The 23,646-nt window shown below is 46.7% G+C and overlaps 1 protein-coding gene across 5 annotated transcripts in view; it reads right to left on the bottom strand.

The window, feature by feature from the left end:
* Positions 1 to 23,646, bottom strand: part of LOC138246360 (MOB kinase activator 2-like) — an 80,867-nt gene that overhangs the window by 24,489 nt on the left and 32,732 nt on the right. Inside the window, exon 1 of one of the 5 annotated variants that reach the window (XM_069200891.1) lies at positions 10,345 to 10,365. The exons of the other annotated variants lie outside the window; for them this stretch is intronic. The gene's annotated coding sequence lies outside the window, so the exon portion shown is untranslated. Of the gene's footprint in view, positions 1 to 10,344; positions 10,366 to 23,646 lie in introns of those variants that run through there. 5 annotated transcript variants of the gene reach the window in all.

Raw genomic sequence — 23,646 nt, 5'->3', positions numbered from 1 at the left:
CTGGGGGGGTGTCTGAAAAATGGGGATTACTTACTTCTAAATGGGTTTGGGGTAGGGAGGATTTCAGAGAGGTTTAGGGAGGGAAATGCAAATATACAGATTAATTAACAAAAAAGAAAAACATTTTGCTTTTCACAAACTAGACTTCTAAAGTTAGTCCAGCCATAATTGTGCAAAAACGAGAATAAATGTAGTGCAGCTCAGCCTTGTAATAAGACTCCTACCACGCATAGCCACTGTTTTAGTATTTAAAAGGTATCTTAGTTTAAAACGTAAATATTCTATCATTTTAAATACGAAGAACTAACTTATTTAAAAAGTAAATGAAACTTGTAAATAAAGAATTGTGCTAAATTAATTCAAAATCATACATCTAATAATTGAATGTAATACATATTGATTAAATATCTAGATGCTACTGAGTTTGGTTTAATTTAGATTGAAAATATATATGTTATTATTTAATAAACACTTAATTTGTTGAGTTGTGATGCAGTATTTTATTAGTTCTAGGTTAATAATAATTATTTTACATTTTTATATTACGCTTAATAAATGTTGATAGTTTTTTAAGAATTGCTAAACTCTACTGATTTCCTCTAAACTTTCCTATAGAGAGATAGTCACTCTGGTGGTGAAAAGTTATTAGTAATACCTTTACACTCATAAATTCTATCTTAGATATCTACACCCTCTCAACTGAGGGGATGGAGACATGTAAGTCTGTACTTAGGTGTAAATCTACACTTGGAAATTGTGAGTAGTGAAAAAAACATAAACAGACTCTTATGCACTAGAGTAAATTCACATCCAAATAGACTAACCCCAGTCCTCGCTGACACATGAGCATCACACAAGGTTCAATCAAGGTCCTTTAAGTTATCCAACTTCAACCTGGAGCAACTCAAAGTTACTTAAACATGACGACACAGAAGTTCACCAAGAAAGCAGCAAAACACAACTTTAACTGAAAATGTTGCCTGCCATTGGTCCAGATCATGTGTGACACTATTCAACCACAGATACCGAACAAATACCTCAATCTCAACCATATCAAGCTTCTTCCCATCACTGGCAGCACCATACAATATCAGGTCTAGGCATAGCTTTGCAGAGGGAATCTCCCCATCTCTCAAACAAGGTTACATTTCTAGGCTTTTACATGGACTTCAGAAAAACACCCCAGGCAGCATGGCAACAGTTAAGTCTTCTTTACCACAAAAGTTCACAGTCGAGGGCCTTCTACCATCGCACATCTGCAGAGCTTACGCCCTGCTGACTGGCCTCAAGTGTGTTCTGTACATTGTGGTCCACCAGATCAACAACCAAAAGAAATTAGAAAATGCCACCCACGCTCTGAACAAATTGCACTGGCTCCCTCTTCAATCAACTTCAAAGTTTGTTGTGTAATCAACAAAGTCTTCCCAGTGATGAAACCAACCTACTTGGCAAGCCAGATCAAAACCTCTGGCTGCATCAGCAAAACACACCCTCACACTACACTCCAAAGACAATGACCCATGAAGAATACACTAAGAAACAGTTTTCCTTGAGGCCATGATCGTACTCTAGAAATACCCAGACGAAATAATAATAAAAACATTATTTCGATGCCACTCAGGGGATACTTTAAAGTCAAGGCTTATATTCTAAGCTAAGTCGGCTTTTCTGAACATATTAGATCGTAAGCATCAAAAGAGTGAGACATCTCGCCTGGCCATCTCACCTGCAGCCTAAACAGGTGCACGTTCTCAGAGTCTGTGAGGCAGGAAGGATCCAGGAAACACTGACTGCAAAAGTTGAGATCTCAAGACAGAGGGAGCCTTGTCACCACAAGAAGGCACACTGGCTGGACCATAGTGGTTCTTTAGATGTCCCTGTGTGGATCATTCTGTCCCTTTTCTATTCATTTTCCTTGTTTTTCTGTACAGCACTGACCCACACAGGTGCATGGTCCACACAGGGTTTTGAGGGGAGAGCTTCAAGTGTATGAGTCAGAAAAAAGAATATGTCACAAAAAGTAATGTGTAAATGTACCGCTCTCGGTCTGGGATGAGCTTGTTTACAAATGTTTAAGTGAGAGGCAGGAACCAAACTGCACAAACATTTGCTGAAGAGGGATTGTCTGTCCAAATCCATACAGGAGGACAGCAAGTCATCTACGAAGTAAGAATCCTTGGGCCATACAAGCATGAGGTGACCATACAAAAGATGCAGGCGGTTTCCTTGATATTTTGAACTCTTCTACAGAAACTGGCAGGTAGAGCAATGATCAAGCACTCTAAAAGAGAGATGACAGGATAGTTTGTTAGCTGCTCCAGGCTTTCGATAAACCAAAGAGTCTGTATACGGGTCCCTCTGCTCACTGAGGTACACAAGTCGGTATATGCCCAGCCAGATAGCTTGATAGCTAAGATGGCTTCCAGGCCCAGTAATAACGTTTGAATGCTGAATACTGTGCCATGTACCCAAGGCAGTGACAGGCTCAGTGACATCCAAATGTGGCCTGAAATCTTTCTCATGGATAAAGTCCCCTTCCCGAGCTTGTTACTGCCCAAAACCTGTAGAGTGTTTATTATGCGTACGATGTCCTCTGCAGGTTCTATAAACCCCAGAATACCCAGATTTACTTCAGAGGCAGTTTCCTGGACATCATGACTTAAACCCTAAGGTGGCCCCAGTAACACCCACATCAGACCTGGAATCTGAAACCTGGATAATGTGCCCTTCACTCCGGGCTTGGTAATGTCCATATAAGGCCTGGAACCTGTATCTTCAATAACGTACCCTATATCACAGGTTCAGTCATGTCCACACAATGCCTGGACGCTGTATGCAGGATACAGCACTGTATATCTCTGGTTCAGTAGTGTCAACATCACATTCGGAATCAGCGACCTAGCTGCGAGGTCTCTAGGGTCAAGAAACACTGTATTTTGTGGATAGCTGTGTCATCTGGCCTGCAACCTACAAAACTACAGAGAGTGTTTCAGGCTTCTGTTGAACACAATGCTCAAGCAGGACCAGTTCTTTGTATTCAGTTGGACTTCAGAAGAATCTCTGTAGCACTCATACGCCTGAACTTGTCATCTTGTATTGATTCAACGAAGTCATGCTGCTGGGAAATTAGAAGCCGATTGCCCCTTAGAGCACGAGCAAGGTTCATCTGTCTTGATCTGCTTTGAGGGTGACTCGAGGAACTGAGCATGGCCCAGACCATAAAGGTCCTTGTCCAGGGCCGTGAACAAACCCAAAGGCTTCTACTCAGTGGCATGTAGATGCCTTGTTGGATGAGGCAAGCACATGACTGTGTCCGGCACAGTACTCATCCTAGTGCAAAGTGGTTGCTGCCCATTTGGTGATTGTGGTGCAGTGGCTTGAGGCAGTTCCCCAAGGTCTTTTGAGCCCTTCTACTTATCCCTATCTGATACATATCAGGTTGTGCTGGGTGAATATCTTTATATAGTTGTAGGGGGAGAGTGTGCCAGAACTACTATATAATCACTAAAGGTGTGGGGTAGTAGGAACTGAGGGTAGGACTGGGTTAGTCTTTATTCAGTGCCCGGTATTAGTTAGGTTGCTTTAAATCCTGAAGCGGGAAAATCATGGTTGGAAAATGTCCAAGCAAGGGGGTGCTGTGTTGTCCTACAGGAGTAGTGGGGAATTTCCCTTACGGACTAGGTGGTCTCACACACATAATAGTGTCTTGCTTCATCATTTGACCACCTAGCCCCACCCAAGTAAGATGATACTACTCGGGCGGACTCAACCTCTTGGTTAAAAGAACCAGAGGGAGTGCTGAAATTAAACTGACTGGATAGTTACAGTGATCCAGAAGGGGTGAATAATAAAATTACCAAACATGTCACCAGTAGCTATTGCTAGTTTTAATGGTGGTGCATGCTGGTAAGACTAAAAATAAGGGGGGGAGGCTCGTTAGAGAATAATGTCTCTTGGAGTCTAAAAAGAAATACATAAGACCAACATGTTTCTGCCCTCACTGAGTGCTGGTAGGTCAGGGGCATTCGTCAGGGTCGGAGCACACGTAGTAAGTGGGGTGCTCAAAGTGAATAATGTATGGCCTACCTGAACAGGTAGTTCACGGTGGGGTAGGCCCCGGAGTTGGGGGCGATTTGCCTCCGGTACCCCCCATGGCATTCCCTTTGGAGTGAGTGTGACTACAAGGGAACCCCCCCCCCCCGGCACTAGCCAGACCAGAGGCAAATCGCCCCCAACTCCGGGGCCTACCCCACCGTGAACTACCTGTTCAGGTAGGCCATACATTATTCACTTTGAGCACCCCACTTACTACGTGTGCTCCGACCCTGACGAATGCCCCTGACCTACCAGCACTCAGTGAGGGCAGAAACATGTTGGTCTTATGTATTTCTTTTTAGACTCCAAGAGACATTATTCTCTAACGAGCCCCCCCCCCTTATTTTTAGTCTTACCAGCATGCACCACCATTAAAACTAGCAATAGCTACTGGTGACATGTTTGGTAATTTTATTATTCACCCCTTCTGGATCACTGTAACTATCCAGTCAGTTTAATTTCAGCACTCCCTCTGGTTCTTTTAACCAAGAGGTTGAGTCCGCCCGAGTAGTATCATCTTACTTGGGTGGGGCTAGGTGGTCAAATGATGAAGCAAGACACTATTATGTGTGTGAGACCACCTAGTCCGTAAAGGAAATTCCCCACTACTCCTGTAGGACAACACAGCACCCCCTTGCTTGGACATTTTCCAACCATGATTTTCCCGCTTCAGGATTTAAAGCAACCTAACTAATACCGGGCACTGAATAAAGACTAACCCAGTCCTACCCTCAGTTCCTACTACCCCACACCTTTAGTGATTATATAGATTTCTCTTGGGAGGCGGTGTGGGTTAGCTATACTCCCAGTGCTCTCCTTTTGTGTACCTGTTGCCAGAACTACTAGACACTGGGCACTTGGCGCCCAGCTGCCAGATCAGTTCCATAGCTCCAAGGGCGACCAAGAAACGCTGCAGCGGAGCGTGTTTCATTCACACAAGAGCAAGACAGTCACGATGATGCTCTCTAGCCTTTGGTCCACATGTTTAGCATTGTGCAGTTCTGCAACATGCAATTTCTAGCACCTGGCTGACCTATGGGCATCTCTCAGAAATGAACCACCGTCCCACGTCAATGGTAAGTAGGGGGGGGCAAACCCCACAAGGGCTGCTTTACGTCACTCTGAATTCCCAGGTGCTATTTACTGTCCGAAGAACCTCTCTACCTGAAAAGATGTTGCACCATCGTGTCCTTCCGGTCTTAGAAAGAGAGGTTTATGATGGCATCTGTGTCAGCAGTGACTCATGCCCATGACATGCATACGGCTTCTCGTTTGTGTTTATAGTGTGTGCTCGAAAGGGCCTTTCCAGAGGTCACTTCCTCCCTCAGTTTCTTATTATCCTCGAGTACAAATTCTGACCGACTTTGGCCCCCTGGACCTGATCTGAGGAAAATCCTAGACAGCCAAGTCCACAATTTACATGCTTTAATTGGAAAAGGTATACACTTTCAAACACCAGACTTCCTGGAAATCTACATTTGAAATTAATGGATTTATTATAAACTATTTTCATGCTTGTGCTTTGCTTCTTTTGACAGTATTTTGTGGTGAGTGGCTTTCAAACATGCAAAGTCAGGGTTGGTGAACAGCAACACAGCGGTGCCACCAACAAAATGGCTCAGCAAGTTAAAATACTTGCCAGTGACATCTGATGTGACCTGCAGGTCTCAACAAGATCAAATACCGACAGGGCCTACTGAGCCTTTCCTCCTTTTAAAGTCAATACATTGAGTAACAAGCATTGGCAATGCCAATAGGTCTCGCATTTATGAGAGCTAGAGCTATTAGTGTTGTAAATGACATGTATTTTACCCATGTGTTTTCATTTGGAGTGGAGTGGATGTATGTAGTTTGGAGGGCAATTATGTGGGTTGGATTTGAATTGTTAGTTGTGGAATTGTGCGGGGTGAAATTGTGTAGTGTGGAGTGGATTTGTGTAGTGGAATTATGTGGCATGGTAGATAGAGGTGTTCTGAACACACGAGCCGGGAAAAAAAATCAAAATAGTGCACCAAAACTAAACTAAATAGATGGGGGGAACAAGCACATGTAATAGGGCCAGTCACCATGGGAGGGACAAGAGGCGGTGTCGGCCGATGCCATTCCGAGTCATCGGGGAATGTGGATCAGGTCGATGGTGGGCACCACCGACATCGGGATCGTCGACAATCATCGACAATCAAACTGGCGCCAGGGAAGGTCTCAGTGGTACGACCTACATCGGTGCGGATACGCAAGTAGATTCGGAGGGGACCTCGGTGGCCGGAGCTGAAGTTGCCTGCCCGGAACCTGAAGACCCACCGACTGAACCCCTTGGTCCTGAAGGCACCATATCGGGGTCGGCCTGCCCAAAAATGAGGTGCATGGCCTCATAAAACTCCTTTAATTGGGCAGGGGTCGCCCCAGGGACCCGGAAATTCACGGAGTTGAGCGCCGGGCCGCCATGAGCTTGAGCGACCGCTCCCTGAAGGCCTTCGGTGCATAGCCCGGCACTTGGAGCACGACTTCGGGTCATGGTCACGCTCCAAGTCCACAAACAGACCTGATGTGGATCCGTCACTGACATCATGCGGTGACAGTCCTTGCACGGCTTGAAACAGGTCTTTGGGGACATCTTGACGCACCAAAAACTCACCAAAAAACTCGACAAAATGGTCGAGCTTGGTCAAAAAGAGACCAGGGTAGCTCTCTCCGCTTAGCGCTTGGCACTGAAAGAAAAGAACTGAAGTCACTGCGCTGAGGCGGCGTCTATGTACTACTCCTGACGTTATCACAGCGACTACGACGCCAACGACGCCCGCGGAGTCGACCTACACCACCTACCGACCGGCACAAGGGTATTGCTCGAAGAAATATCTCCAGATTCAGTCTGATGCCTGGGGGAAAATTCTAGAACTCTCTATCAGATAATGTGACTTACAAACCAGAATGCCAGTGGTAAACAATGTGCAAAATGTATTCCCTGGGAAGCTGTCAGGATACCCACAAGAAATATTTTTGCAACCAGACATCTGTGCTGTCTGATAAGCATTGACCTAAAAACTATGGGTTTCAATAGAGATCACCTACACTATGGCAGACGCAGGTCAAGCAATTTGCTCAGGTAAACCAGACATATGCATATGCAAATACCTTCAGTTAGTTAACAAAGCTTTTTTCTAATTCCAAAAAGTGAGTTTTGCCCTTGTAAATGGGACTTCCTCACATGCAAATTTTGATACAAGTATAGCAGGGATGCGGCATAACATGGGACTAGAATTCACAAATGGTTTCCAGGAGTGCGGCTTAAAGCCTGAGGTTGTTGTAGGTTTCCAGGAGCACTTCTGAAGACTGCTGTTATTTCCTGAAAGTCATGCCTCTTGTTTCTTTCAGGGTCGTGCCCTGTGTGCATAGAATGCTCAACGAAGCCAACAAATGCACTGGGTACTAGATAGGGCCGAGCCATCTGTTCAATAATATCTATGTACTTCCTGGAGCAGTCATAGGCTTTTGGTGATCTCTACAATGTGTCCAATAATGCACACACAAGGCCGACATTCCAGGAAGCATTGCGTTTAAACTATGTACACACTGCATTGTTCAAATGATTGTCGTAGGCAAACACAGCTCCCAGCTCAACTGCAGACGCCCGGTGCACTCTGAGACACAGCGGGGTTTGCCAGTATTGTGCAATCCGAGCAGAGCACATCAATCGTCAGGTGCTATCTCCGGGGCAAGGCCGCCCCAAAACAGTAGCCCTAGTGAACTAAATTGGATATCATGCCCCGTGACCGGGGCAGTGCCAGGCCCTTGTATTCTCACGTCACACAGTCATAAACCCACTCCCCTTCCCGCACAATATGATAAGCCTCCCATAAAGATATCCAGTGGCCTTGGGCTCCCCAAGGATCCCCTGAGAAGTTAGACAGATTACATACAAGTTAAAGACTCGGGCCTCAAACATCAGAGCTATCTCTTCAGTTAGAAAGACTTTACAGGCCGAGTCCTCAAATAGCAAATCTATCCTTCGTGACAAGGAAGCGACAAGCTCGGGTTCCAGACAACTGCGCTATGGTATGGACATGGGCCTAAAAATGCAGATCTATACTACAGGTCACACACACACAACAATGGGCTCCACATAAACTACCCAGCGTATGACTGAGCGCAAATGATTTACCTTCAGACTGCAGAACTCTCTCCCAGATTACAAAAAAATGCAGATGTTGGTTTTAAAAAGCAGAGTTATGCTTAAACCCATACAGGTGTAAGCCTAAGAAAGCACAGCTGTCTCTCATTCCACACAGAGCCTAAAAGCCCAGGCCTCGGAAGCATAGCGATACCCCGCGCGTCTCAGAAGTTACATACTCAGGCCTCAACCGGCTGAGCTATCCTACGGTTTCAACTGCAGCTCGAATCATCTAATGATCAGCAGCAGAACAGCCCCTCAGATCACATTGTTCCCAACACATGCAGGTAAAGGTAACGCAGGTCAACCACAGAGCCAGTTGCTCAGGATCGCACCGGGTGTCCGCACTGTCACCAGGACCTCGTCACCTGAAACCCCGTCCCTGGCGTGGCTTGTCCTCTCGTCACCCTGCCCGACCTGGCCTCAGGCGCTGCCTGATGAAATTTCAGTATTCAGGGTCCACTCTGATCTTTTTAGCGCCGACCTGACCGTGCAGCTATGTGGAAGGCCTACGGTTACAATTCTTTAAAATATACATAGTGTGGACTTTGGCCGTGCACCCTGGATGGTATCTCTCTCACCTCAGTCTATTAGCTGCGTGGTGCATCATACCGCCTCCTGGGAATTGCTTGCATTAATTACAAGGTGTAAGAGAGTGTTTTACATCTCAAAAGCACACAGAACTCTCCCACTTTGAAATATTTTAACTCGTAGCTTCACTCTATATAGAATGCAATGGTTTAATGGTTTGTGTGTTTGTTTTCATTGCGGAAGACTTTTTAATTTTTATTCAGGCCGCAAAGTGCAAGGCAGTACTATTTCTATGACATGGCTCGTTTATTTTTTGTTTAACTTCTTGGTTACAAAGCAGCACATTATGTCTCTTGCACAACATATTAATGCTAAGCCTTTAGAATTAACCTTTCACTTTTCTCATCTCTCCTGCAATCGTTTTTTCTCCCCGTCTCTCTTTTTTATTTAAGTGCCTTTCAGCAATTCAGCTCCTCTTTTATCACTATGCTGTAAAATAAAGATTTATTTGCACTTGGAACGCCCTCCTAGGTACGCCCCTGCTTCTCAACACACGGTAAAAGCCATATGGAAGGTCATGTTTCCAGGAAACACCGATTCATTTCAAATAGTGCAAAACACGACTTCGGAATGATCGTCGTGGGCAGGGGCGTCTCCCAGCTACACTGCAGAAGCCCCTGTGCTCCGAGACGGGGAAGGGCCTGGCCAGTTTTGTGTCCTCTGGTTCCCACTATAAATCCACCTTCTTATCCCATAAAAAGTTTCTACCCTTGCGGGCTACCTGCCCGTCTGAACCAATCACCCACCCCTTTCCTTCAGGCACATGAGAAGATGTCCTAGATAGACCACGAAAGCGCGGCAGTGACTTGATTGAGTAAGCAGAGGTGGGCGGACATGCAGGCTAGGCACGCGTACACCCCGATGCTTCGTGGCGCTTTAGGTGGTTAGATTACCACAAAACATCGTCTTAAGTAAAACAAAGACTCGTAAACTTTTCTTGAGCTGATTAGATGTAGGTCAGACCCCCGCCTTCCTGGTGACTTCCGGGAGATAGATTTGTGTCCAGATGAGCAGTGGGGAGACGGGACGGCCCGAGGCCTCGATCACCGCTCTGCCCGCGCTCCCCGGCTTGCCCTGCGGTTCGAGGCGCCCGTCCGACATGTCGCAACTCGCACCGGGCGGCTGTGGGCCTAGTGCCACTCACAAGCACCGCCTCCGCGGCCCCCCAGCACCCTGGAATGACACCCACCCTCTCAGTGACGGGGCAGCACTGGAGCGGAGGACCTCAGTCTACTGAGTGTCACTAAAGAGGAGCGCGAGGCCTTCACTCCGCCTCCAGTGGCTGTCACTGAAGAAGAGCGTGGGGCCCTCACTCACCTTCCAGTGGCTGTCACTGAAGAAGAGCGCGGTACCCGTCCCTCAGGGTCTTTTGGTTGTCAGTGAAGAGAGCGAGCACACCAGCCTCTAGTGGCGATCAGTGAAGAAGACCGCGGGACCTCACTCACCTTCCAGTGGCTGTCACTAAAGAAGTGCGCGGGGTCCTCACTCACCTGCTATTGGCCGTCAGTAGCGCGTGGCACCCTCACTCAGCCTCCACTGGCTGTCACTAAGTTGGCCTAGAATGACTAAGTCCATGCCACGATGGCTTCAGCGGGGGTGCCGCCTCACCCAGCCAGTGTCCAAAGCAACTACACCCTGGCTAATTGTCCACAGCAGGGGAGCTGGTCCACAGCATCATCCAACGCCCTAGAATGACAATAACTACATGTCACGCTGGCACACGTGGAGTGCCACCTCACGCACTGCCCGTAAAAACACTTTGTGCACCTGCCAACAACAGGGGAGCCGGCCTAAACATCACCTACCATCCTAACATGGCGCCCGGCCTGGCAGTCACGTAGCCATCGGTAATGGCGTTGGAACAAAGCCGGCCTCATCGCCCTAGGCCGACGCGAGGGCTGAGTGTTTGCAGCCTGGGTGCTGCCACCGCACCCATCGCCTAGGAAGACACCTTGCTGGCACCAGGTGTGGTGCTGGCACAGGACCTCACCCAGAGTCCTAAAATGACACCCTGGTCTAGCTTCTCACATGGCGTCACATTACGTTCCCTTTACGACCCTTCAGTGTCTCCTACTCACTAATTTCCCTGAATATCATTCTTTTCCATCTTCTGCTCACTCTATGGAACAATACATCCCTTAAAAACGTATGTGCCCATTGGTCCCCCCATAAAGCTATCAACAATCCTCAGATCCTTGAATACCACTAACAGACCCCCTCATAACGTCCCCCAAAGAGCGTACCAAGGCCTCCGGGGCACTCGGGGAGATGCTAATTGAGCACTCCCCACCTTTCCATGCGGAGGTATGGTCATAGCTGGCTTCTGCCCACCTTTGCATGCTCCATGTTGTACATGCCTGTTCCACTCCATGACTTCTGCGCTTCCTGGGACCCTTTTCTCCGTCACGTTCTGCACGAGGTTATCCCCGACAGGTGCCTGGCTGAGTACAGCAATCACTAGCACGAAAAGAGTGGTAGAGGGCTCCTGGTGACTTACAAATAAATGCACCTTACCAATGTCACTCCTAGAACAATCCTCAACCCTGGACTCTGCACGGTTGCCTGTTCGCTGCTCATCCTCTCCAACGTTCACGTCATCCATGTATCAACAACCCTCAGACAAACCAGCAGGGCGGCGCCCTAGAGTCAGTATCCTGGATTACTTTTGGCTAATTAACCATGGGTTGACAAACTAGCCCCCCATCACGCCTCCATGAATCCCTGCACTTTCACCAACTGGTCTCTGTGCCCAAACGTTTGGCAGGACACACACTTGTGAAATTATGATTTCATTAGCATAACTGTAACTGGCTTCAGCCATGCTTTCTGCTCCTGCTAAAAAATGCCAAAGGAAGTGCCAGTATGAGTTCCTGCTGAGATGAGAAAGTGCTGACCAGCTCGCTCAGCTGTAAATATTTACATTCATGATACAACTAAAGGTCGTCTTTCCCCGGTCTTATCTCAGCCTTTAGAAACCTGTACATTTCGTTAGTTGAGATGCAAACATATGCCCTCATTACAGAACCGTTTGTGAGATCCTAGAAAGTGTACCCTGCCTTTGTGGCATGAGCTTCGCCCCAGTCCTTAATTTGTAAATAAAAACGTGCCGGCATGCGGCTGCTGCAATTAAATGTGGGAACACAGAATACTGAGGCGGCATAATCCTGAAGCCATCTCGGGCCCCTTCAATCAATTTTAAGCCCCTCCCTGCCCATTCTGCTCACTTTTGCAGCTCTCTGCTTTCTCCCATTGTGACGCTTTTTCGTTTTTCTGTTCCTCCATCTTTCCCATATGTGTCTTTTGCATGCAGCAAATGTCTGAGCAGAAGAATAAGCGCCAGCCCTCAAAAATAAGTACCGGTGTTCAGCATCAGAAACAACAAGCACAAATTAAACACGGCTTCGCTCCAACGTGTCTAGGCGAACACCTCGCAGGCTGAACCTGCTATTACTTTTGAGATAAAGCATAGCAGCACACAAGCGCTGATTTTCCAACGTGTTGGTATGTATCTGGGCTTTTAACCACGCCCACCACTATCACTGGTTCATGGGGTTGCCCTTCAAAAATTATTATTTTTGTTGGTAAATGCTTTACATTTGTCCCTCCTTGGGGCAGTTTAGTTACCACCTTGGACATCGCCCCTGTTACATGGCTAATTGCACTTTTGCCAATACGTTTTATTGCGAGCGAACTTCTTTTTCCTTATGTGTGCTGCTTCACGCTGATGCCGTGGTGCTTTGAATTGGCTCGCTTATGTGAAACTGTATTACTTTTCATTTTCAATTTATGTGGCAAGACAATTCAGGTTAGGAGTTTACAACTCTAATAGCTCTAACTCAAGCAAATGCGAGGCCCATTGCATTGCAAATGCTTATTTCTTTTGTTAATAAACCCTTTCAGACTTCAATTGGGGTGTGAGCAGATTTCCTTTCACAGTCTCAACACTATTTGAGCACCAGAAGATCTCCTTTCAGTTACTTGAAAGCAAAGAGAGAACCTGGAGTGACCATCACATTATCCACTCTCAAACTTAAATTTCTCCGGGGGAACCCCTCTACCAAAAGGTGGTACTTTAGGCAATTCTTCTGGATCTCAAAACACTCGACTTAAATAACTTGCAGGAAAAACTACAGCAAACCCACCCATTGAACCTGGCAGTGACCATAAAGAAATTGCAACTCCAGCAGACAAAAGGGCCTTAATGCTGTAGTCCCCACCAAAACAAGTCTACATTGACCACATCACCAGCAAGGGAGCTGGTCCAAATCTAACGTAAAACTAAATAGGAAGGATACAAGCCCAAACAATGGATGAAAACATAAAACCAGAATGATAACATTCATCTACAGTACAGAGAGTGCAGAAGCTGTCAAGAAATGTAAAATATTCACTAATCTCTTCACATGCCTAATGCTGCATGTCCCAATAGAGAGCTCTTTAAAATTCCATTACCATGCCTGCACATGGGTGTAGACCACACCTTGAAGTAATGCCACTCAGACTGCCCAGCTCATCAACAGGTTAGTAACCTTGAAACTTACTTTGTTCTAAAATTAACCACTATGAACCTTTCTCAATAAATAACAACCAATCAAGTTTCCATTAGAGTGCAACCTACAACATACTTCTTCAGCTTACTCACAATAAAGTAAAACAAGCATTTGCAAGGCAACGGGTCTCGCATTTCTCAGAGTTAGAGCTATTAGCAGTTGTAAAATCCCAACCGGACTTTTCTTGCCTCATTAAATGGAGAAAAAAAAAACGAGCAGGATGGCGCTTGTAAAAAATGGAAATGGAAATAGAAACGTCTCAGGGTCGATGTCAGGAAAAGCGCTTGACTTCTGCCAAGCGAGATCGCATTGCGAAAAAAGAGAAAAAGTGGTCCACAAACCGGACGGAAAACAGCGAGCCTCATATGTTTTCAGTACTTGGTTGCTGCGCTCGAGGAGGACTAACCACCGGAAAAGACATGACGTATGCATGCCTTCCACTAATGAAAGCAAGCAGATTTTAAAAGGCAAGCCCACGAACCAATGAAAGACACTGTGTGACATGGGCGGGGCTCCGAGCCCTTTTCTAACTACTACAGCGTCTTGCAAGCGATACGCATGTACTAGGGCATGCTCAACCCTAAAAATGGCCTGATCACATTGATATACAGAGCAGGACCACCCCCACAAGCCCTAGCCCTTTCAAAATATATAAAAGCATTGTTCAAGAAACCTCTGTTGTCTTTCCAGCCAAAGCAAACATCAACTTGTTCTTATCAAATGGAGATTTCCAAAGTAACTCAGAAACATCTGCATTAATCACTGGAATTATGCGGCAGGGGAGGACCAAATTATACAGGAGGGTGGACTAAATTATGTGGCAAAAAACAGGAAACTCAGCAGCGAATACAGAACAATCTGTGGCATTATCACTTCAGTGTTCAAGTTTTTAGACATGTAAGCAGTGTATAAGCAAAGGCTCTCTTCATTGGTGTCAGTTTAACAAGTAAATACATCAATCAGAAACCGAAAGGTGACCTGCCATTGAGCAGCAAAGGTCCTGCTGCTGCACAGCAGCACACATGGCAGTGTTTTAGCAACTTTTGATCTGTTTGAGTTAGGCACATTTTTTAAATCTACAAATTATGCAGAAGAGGATGGATTAAGTGGCCAGTGTGTAAGATCCATAACTATGCACAAAACAGAGCAGCTGCAGAATTGCATGATTCTAGTAGCCTTGCATTCAACCCATCCTAAACAAGCACTGGCAAAGCCAATAGGTCCCGTCAATAGGAAAGCTCTTGACCATGTCAATTTAGTGGGGTGGGTAACGAGGGCGTTTGGGAATGGTTAATACGGGGGATCATGGGTGGGTATTGGGACAGTTAAAAGAAAGTGCTATGAAGTGGCCAGCGCTGGCTGCTTCATAGTGTTTTTTTCTTCCTTCTGGGAGGGGGAAAAGAAACACGGAAGGGAGGGGAGAGTGTTAGGAGTAAAAGAAACAGGGACCGGAGGGCAGAGGAAGAAGAATCAGGATGGGGCAGGTGGGGGGAGGTAAGAAACGGCCAATGTTGTCCGCGTCATAACGCTTTTATTTCATAAGAAATTGTAACTGAATCACAGTGCGAGACACAGATGGTCAGCAGATGGACACCAATCAAATGTATTTAATCTGAGCTTGGTTCATGTGCCAATACAGAAAGTAAGTGACCCATGGAAAGCACTGCCCAATTCGAAGGCAGCAAATAAAAGTGACAAAACTACAAGCAAATGGCAAGTGGTGGGCGGGTTCCAAGCCCATTACAGAATACAATTGTCTTTCAAGCGACAGCAGCATGCACTACCGCATCCTCGTGCAGGCTCGACCTAAAAAGGAGGCCTGGGCAGAGTTCCAGTGACCAAAAAACTCCTCCGCGATATGCAGAGCTCCGCAAGCAGCGGAGTGCCTTAATTCGCACTCTTAACGTAGATTTTTAACGGCATGTGTTTGTCCTGTGCTTCTTTTCTGCCACTTGAGTAGATTTTCTACTCAAGCGGAGGCTTCCTCGACGTGAACGGAAGGTTTCTCAACGCGGGTGGCCGCGACCATCCCAATCCACCCGCGTTGAGAAATCTCGCCAGGAGGTGGTCTTGAGTAAGATTTTCCTCACTTGCCAACTCGATGCTGGCAAAATCTCCACTCTGCTGAGTTTTTCGGAACTCTGCACTCTAAGCGGAGCACAGAGTGTGGAAAACTCTGCAAACTCACCCAGAGGAGTTCATTGCCCACCCCTACTAAATCAATTGGACCTGATAAATTAAAGACTAGGTAAGCTAATGGAAAAGTTAGCATTCTCCCAGGTACCAGAAAAGTAAGCATTCTTCCAGATTAATTGAACAACAACAAAATCTTCTTTGACATACAGCACTTAGGCCAGAAAGGAGCTACTTTTAGACCCACTGCCTACATTCAACGCAGCAGACCACCAGCTACTGTTCCAAAGACTAAACTAGAGAGGAAGCGATAGTACTGTCCTCGATAGGATAAAATACCATCTGACACCTTCCTGCTCAGCTCCATTCACCTCTCAGGTAGGTGTTGTTCACAAATCAACAACTCCCTCCTCCCCTTTAATATATTCCTGTCACAACTCCCTGACCTAGTAAACTCCCTCAATCTCACCTGCTTTAACTATGGTGAAGAGACTGCAATATCTTAAAACTTGAAAAACCATCAGACCCCCGGCCTAAGGACTGCATTCTTGGCTGCCAACTAATGGATGCTAAAGAAATCGCTTTGGACATAACTAGGCAAAAATGGAAGTTCTCTTTTGCAGGGCACAGTAGCATTCGAACCTCTCTCTGCACAGCCATCAGAACTAAGACTGCCACCAAACACATCAAAGGAGAATAAAAACACTGGTGTGAGCAAGAACCCCTAACTCCCACTGGAAACACAGGTTAACAAAGTAAATAGGAGTGCTTTCCAGGCAATGAGAATGTCCTGGCATATTTTCCTTTACTGTGGCCTATCACACAAGGATTTGAGCATCAAATTATATTCTGTTAAGGAGAATGGATTTTACATCATACCTTCCCAAAAAAAAAAACAACAACTGGAGTGCTGCCAGTGAAATTATTACGTGGCAGCTTAACATGTCTTAAACTTGTGCAGGTGGAACACATTACCCAGACCCCCCTCAAACACATACACTCGTTACTGTTAACAAGAAGACTGCCCTACAACACACTTTGCAAACCAGGCAATGGATGAGACAGGGCCAGTCTTCCAGCAGTCGAAACTCAAAATCGAACGAGCAAAGCAGAAACCTCAGATGCAAAATGGCTCCACTCTTTCACCCCTTCAAGAAACATGCATTGGAAGAAGCTCCTTCTCTGGTCAGACGTGCAAGCTCTGGCGAAAGCTCCTAAAAACAACAAGGACCACCAACACCGAAAATGTAGAAAGGCATTAAAGACCTGGCTGTTCCCAAAATCTTGGTTCAACAAAGTTACAGACTACAATCCAATTAGTTTGTATAACAGCATGCAGAGCTATCCCCAGACTCTTTTTGCATACTGCTCCATAGATAAGGCACAGTCACATGCTGCTGCATCACGACTGCAGCACATTTACAGGTCTCATGCATGACGTCAAAAGCCGCAACTCACGGGTGATTCCTCAACAAGCACCTTCTTTCCAAGATATGCTTAATTTGAGCCAGTGATTGCAGGTAGGGAATGACACACACTCATTTTTGGGCATCAGCGCTTTTTTTTTTTTTCAACACTTTGTTCCAGAGCAAGGAGGAGAAAAAAAATAAAAGGGGAGAATAATAAGGAAGGGAAAAATAGAAAAACTGTGACAAAGGCAAAAAGCACCTGTAAAAGCGAGAAACAGAGGCAGGAGTACCTTTGATAGCAGTGGCTGTGGGATTCTGGACAAAACTTTGGGACCTGGCACTTATTTATTTATTTTTGCAAATTCAATACTGCTTCCAAGCATGCAAAAGAAATGAATTAGTTACTTAATCAACCATAAAGCACTTCGGTTCAAAGTACTTGGGTACCCTCAAGGGTAGGAAACTAGTACATAAATGCTACAATACAATGACAAAGTTCCCACATCTTTGAATTGGACCCCTCAGACTCGCCCACCGTCTGGTCTTCACTTTTCTTAACCAGCCACTAGAAGTCGGAAGGATACACAGAGGCTGGTCCAGCAGGAAGTTACTTGAGAGTAAGAAAATGAGAAGGAGACAGGAAAGAAGGGTCTATGTGCAGCATGTCCCACTGCATCTCAGAAAGAGGGGGAAATCCCTGCACTTCGGCACCCCAGGGAGAGCTGTGCCTCAAACCCCAAAATGCCACTGCACTGATACCAGCACAGCAGCAACTTGTAAAATGAGAAGAGATCCCAGGCAGCTGCCTACATCCACCCTCCCCACAGTGTAAGCCTTAATCCTAGATGTGAGAGAGGGAGAGAGAGCTGGCTTCACAAGACTGGGGTTGGGTGGGGTGAAAGAGTGTGGAGGAGGTAGAAGGCAGCGTAACACATTAACACATCAATTTTACTAATATTACAAATCTGTTTTCTCACATTCTTCTTCCTAACTCAGGGTTCTCCAACCTTTTCACTAACAAGAGTTACTCAAGTTCATTGAAAAGTGTCCCCCAGCTACTAATATTATTAGTGTTCTACAGGTCAGACAAGATTACATCAGTGGCCACCCTATGCAAGATCACCAGTCGTGATAACCTCAGTGCAGGATTGCCAGACGTAATGTCAAAGAGGCTTAGTCAATCTTAGAATCCCTACAATGGTAATACACAACAGCCACAGCTTCAATGCCCTCCCCAGGCTGCACGATTTGTCATTCAAATACTAGCATTAAAAAGATTTTGGAAGTTATGAGTTCTGAAAATACACTTCCAGATCAAATACATATTTTTAAACTGTGGCATATATATATATATATATATATATATATATAAATGCAACAAAACAAAAGATTCTAATATGGTAGGCTGGGAGGCACCCAGGAGAGCCACTCATAAGAAGCTGGAGAGCTGCCAGTGGCTCGCGATCTACGCGGTGGAGAAGCCTGTCCCAAAGCATCTCACCAGCCCTCTCATCTTTTCGTTTATTGACACCAGGCTCTGCCTGCACACTGATACACCATACCACGACGTGTATCTGCCACGTGGGCGGCAGCCCCGGCCCCTCAGAGGCCAGAGCAACCATGCCAAACGTGTTATTTTCTTTCAATCCATTTACAAAACTGAAAGCGTTCCTCCACAGTCAGAGCGTCCGCATGGAGGGACACTTCCTGGTTGTGGGGAGAGTGCGCTGCTGTTGAGTTGGTCTACAGCACGCGTCCCGAGCAACGTGTTTTCAAACTATATGTTACAGTCGCATTCTTTCTTCTTTATGCAAACTACGGCGCGGGTTACGCTGCCGTGACACCCAAGGATGAGGCAGTAAGTGCCCATATGCCACGGTAGCAGAGAAGGCTTACCACAGGAGGGTGGGCCCGAGAAAGTCAGTGGGGAGAGTTCGACCTATAAGCACTTCAAGTCTAGAAACTTCACCGGATAAACCAGAGAATGGAAATCTTTAACCACCATGCCACCCCCACCAGAATGTAAAACGTAAAACCTGCCTACGCTTCCCTATAGCGCATGCGCCTTTTGCGTCCAGTGATATCCGTGTATTTACTTTCAGAAGTACAGACTGGGCGCGTTGTTCCGCTCTCTGCCGCTTCTCCTAAACTGGATGGCGCTTCCTGTTCGTGGCAGGGCAGTAGGCGGTTCACAGTTTAATCCTTTGCCCACACCTACACGCCAGTATTGTTCCTCGTGGGTGATACGAGTATTCCGGGGCAGTATCCGGGATGTACCCGGCATTCCTGGAAGACTGAAGCTGGGCCCAGTGGCCTGGTAGGTCTTTGGCAGGTAGCTTTCCGCTAGACGCCAGGCCTGTTGTGAATTCCATCTATTTTTGGATCAGGTCCTGACATAAAATTGCAAATTACTGTTATTGTTAACTAGGGTCTGCGTAGGGCACTCTACAGGTGGGCGAGGCAAGCGAGGCTGACCCTTGCGCCATAGGGGGCTATCGAGCTAGTTAGATCAGCCCATCCTCTCAAGCCATGTACACTCCCTCCATAATCATGGGCTTAGCTTCAGGGTGGGTGTCTGCCCCCTAATAAATGTATTTTATTATAAATAGTTGGGCAGAGATGCTTTCAGTCGGGTATTATGAGCTGTCAGTCGGATTTCAGGAGGAATTGTTACATACACACAGACAAAAACGCACACAGCCTCACTCTATTTTCAGAAGTACTCAAAAATATTGGCTATTTTTTTTTTAAAGAATATTGTTTTCATTCTCAATACTCATGTCAAACCGCATCCCTTCCCCTTTCCACTGCCCCTCAGACCCCTCTGATGCACCCGGCTTGTCGTATAATCGATTTAAACATTATAAGTACCGACCAAGCTAAGCCTCTGCCCATAATACACTTTTTAAAGGAAAAAAATGCCAAATAAAGGATAGCTGGGGATTGCGCCACACATGGGAAATGCAGAGCTAAACGTTAAATGTCTCTGTTGCATGGGTCTTTCTTGTGACATGAAACCCCTCATCAAACTCCGAGGGACCTCAGTGGCCTTTTTTTTGGTCTTCTAATTACCTCGATTTCAGATGCTAGTGTCTGGTCAGGGAAGACAATGGTTTTATCCGCACAGTAAAGCGCCCTGGCTGCCCCAGTAGTATGGAGACTGAATCACATCCATGTTGCATGAAGTAGAGCATGAAAGGCTCGTGACTCTCTTAAAGGGACTCCTTGCATGGACTAAGCTTGATTGAACATGTGATAGGTTTGTTTTCAAGTCTCCTCCACTGAACATAGCACTAATGATGCTCCTGAAATGACTGAACACAAAGTGGTCTTGGTGGTAAATTTGAGAAAGAAGGTCTCTATCTAGTGGCAGAAATGCACAATTCAGTTTGTAACCAGGTAACATGGCCAAAAGCCTAGCTCTCCCGTCAGCAAAACAATATATTTTAATGTGCACCATTTGCCTTGCCTGATCACCTAGAAGTCAATTTAATTACATTTTGAAGTAATTAAATTCGGGCTCAGCCTTAAGCAAAAGTATTACTTGCAAATAATGTCAACTGCTGGTGAATGTTGGGGACCATGGGGCTGAATTCTTGAACACAGTTTATTTGCACCAATACTTATTGAAGGGTGAGTTTGCACACCCTCGCTAACCCCACGTCATCATTCAACATACAGGCGACTAGTGGGGACCTGGGCCTGCCGAGATTCCTAGAGGTTCTGGGCGTTGAGCGGTCCATGCATTTGTCATCAAACATAAGAGGTTACTTTCCTGAAACACTGGTTCTGCAGCTTGGTGCCTGGTGTAATATCTCACGAAGAGCACACACAAGAGATCCACGCAGAAAAAACATACTTACATTATCCCGCTCGGCTTCACTCCCCGCCCTGTTCTGCGTTAGGGAGGAGGCTCCGTTTGTAAATGGAAACAGGGGTTAAGGACGTCTAATCCCAGCGCAGCACCAGTTGAGTGGGTGACTTTGGACAACCCTCTCTACATTATGTCTAAGTGTCCTCCAGGTGTACACTCTTCAATGAGAGGCATACACACTCCTTCCGGATCCGCAGTGGTTTAACTGCACTCCAACCACTCCTTCCCGATCTGCACTGGTTCTCACTGCACTCTACCCACTCCTTCCGGATCTGCACCGGTTCTCATTGCACTCCAACCACTCCTTCTGGATCTGCACCGGTTCTCATTGCACTCCAACCACTCCTTCTGGATCTGCACCGGTTCTCACTGCACTATACCCACTCCTTCCGGATCTGCACCGGTTCTCATTGCACTCCAACCACTCCTTCTGGATCTGCACCGGTTCTCATTGCACTCCAACCACTCCTTCTGGATCTGAACCAGTCCTCATTGCACTCCAACCACTCCTTCTGGATCTGCACCGGTTCTCATTGCACTCCAACCACTCCTTCTGGATCTGAACCGGTCCTCATTGCACTCTATTCACTCCTTCGGAAACTACACCGGTTCTCGTTGCACTGTATCCACTGCTTCGGAATCTGCACCGGTTCTCGTTGCACTCTATTCACTCCTTCTAAATCTGCACCAGGTCTCATATCACTCCAACCACTCCTTCCGGATCTGCACCGGTTCTCACTGCACTCTACCCACTTATTCCGGATCTGCACCGGTTCTCGTTGCACTCCAACCACTCCTTCTGGATCTGCACCGGTTCTCATTGCACTCTATCCACTCCTTCGGAAACTACACAGGTTCTCGTTGCACTGTATCCACTGCTTCGGAATCTGCACCGGTTCTCGTTGCACTCTACTCACTGCTTATGAATCTGCACCAGTTCTCATATCACTCTATTCACTGCTTATGAATCTGCACCGGTTCTCATTGCACTATACCAACTCCTTCTGAATATGCATTGGTTCTCACTGCACTCTATTCACTGCCTATGAATCTGCACCGGTTCTCATTGCACTCTACCCACTCCTTCTGAATCTGCACTGGTTCTCCTTACACTCCTTCTGAATCTGCACCGGATCTCATTGCACTCCAACCACTCCTTCTGGATCTGCACCGGTTCTCATTGCACTCCAACCACTCCTTCTGGATCTGCACCGGTTCTCATTGCACTCCAACCACTCCTTCTGGATCTGAACCAGTCCTCATTGCACTCCAACCACTCCTTATGGATCTGCACCGGTTCTCATTACACTCCAACCACTCCTTCTGGATCTGAACCGGTCCTCATTGCACTCTATTCACTCCTTCGGAAACTACACCGGTTCTCGTTGCACTGTATCCACTGCTTCGGAATCTGCACCGGTTCTCGTTGCACTGTATCCACTGCTTCGGAATCTGCACCGGTTCTCGTTGCACTCTATTCACTCCTTCTGAATCTGCACCAGTTCTCATATCACTCCAACCACTCCTTCCGGATCTGCACCGGTTCTCACTGCACTCTACCCACTTATTCCGGATCTGCACCGGTTCTCGTTGCACTCCAACCACTCCTTCTGGATCTGCACCGGTTCTCATTGCACTCTATCCACTCCTTCGGAAACTACACAGGTTCTCGTTGCACTGTATCCACTGCTTCGGAATCTGCACCGGTTCTCGTTGCACTCTATTCACTCCTTCTGAATCTGCACCAGGTCTCATATCACTCCAACCACTCCTTCCGGATCTGCACCGGTTCTCACTGCACTCTACCCACTTATTCCGGATCTGCACCGGTTCTCGTTGCACTCCAACCACTCCTTCTGGATCTGCACCGGTTCTCATTGCACTCTATCCACTCCTTCGGAAACTACACAGGTTCTCGTTGCACTGTATCCACTGCTTCGGAATCTGCACCGGTTCTCGTTGCACTCTACTCACTGCTTATGAATCTGCACCAGTTCTCATATCACTCTATTCACTGCTTATGAATCTGCACCGGTTCTCATTGCACTATACCAACTCCTTCTGAATATGCATTGGTTCTCACTGCACTCTATTCACTGCCTATGAATCTGCACCGGTTCTCATTGCACTCTACCCACTCCTTCTGAATCTGCACTGGTTCTCCTTACACTCCTTCTGAATCTGCACCGGATCTCATTGCACTCCAACCACTCCTTCTGGATCTGCACCGGTTCTCATTGCACTCCAACCACTCCTTCTGGATCTGCACCGGTTCTCATTGCACTCCAACCACTCCTTCTGGATCTGAACCAGTCCTCATTGCACTCCAACCACTCCTTATGGATCTGCACCGGTTCTCATTACACTCCAACCACTCCTTCTGGATCTGAACCGGTCCTCATTGCACTCTATTCACTCCTTCGGAAACTACACCGGTTCTCGTTGCACTGTATCCACTGCTTCGGAATCTGCACCGGTTCTCGTTGCACTGTATCCACTGCTTCGGAATCTGCACCGGTTCTCGTTGCACTCTATTCACTCCTTCTGAATCTGCACCAGTTCTCATATCACTCCAACCACTCCTTCCGGATCTGCACCGGTTCTCACTGCACTCTACCCACTCCTTCCGGATCTGCACCGGTTCTCATTGCACTCCAACCACTCCTTCTGGATCTGCACCGGTTCTCATTGCACTCTATCCACTCCTTCGGAAACTACACAGGTTCTCGTTGCACTGTATCCACTGCTTCGGAATCTGCACCGGTTCTCGTTGCACTCTACTCACTGCTTATGAATCTGCACCAGTTCTCATATCACTCTATTCAC

The sequence above is a fragment of the Pleurodeles waltl genome, chromosome 7 (genome assembly GCF_031143425.1).
Source record: "Pleurodeles waltl isolate 20211129_DDA chromosome 7, aPleWal1.hap1.20221129, whole genome shotgun sequence".
NCBI lineage: Eukaryota > Metazoa > Chordata > Amphibia > Caudata > Salamandridae > Pleurodeles > Pleurodeles waltl.
Note: the sequence above shows the minus strand (reverse complement) of the source record. Positions and strands in the feature narration are given on the sequence as shown.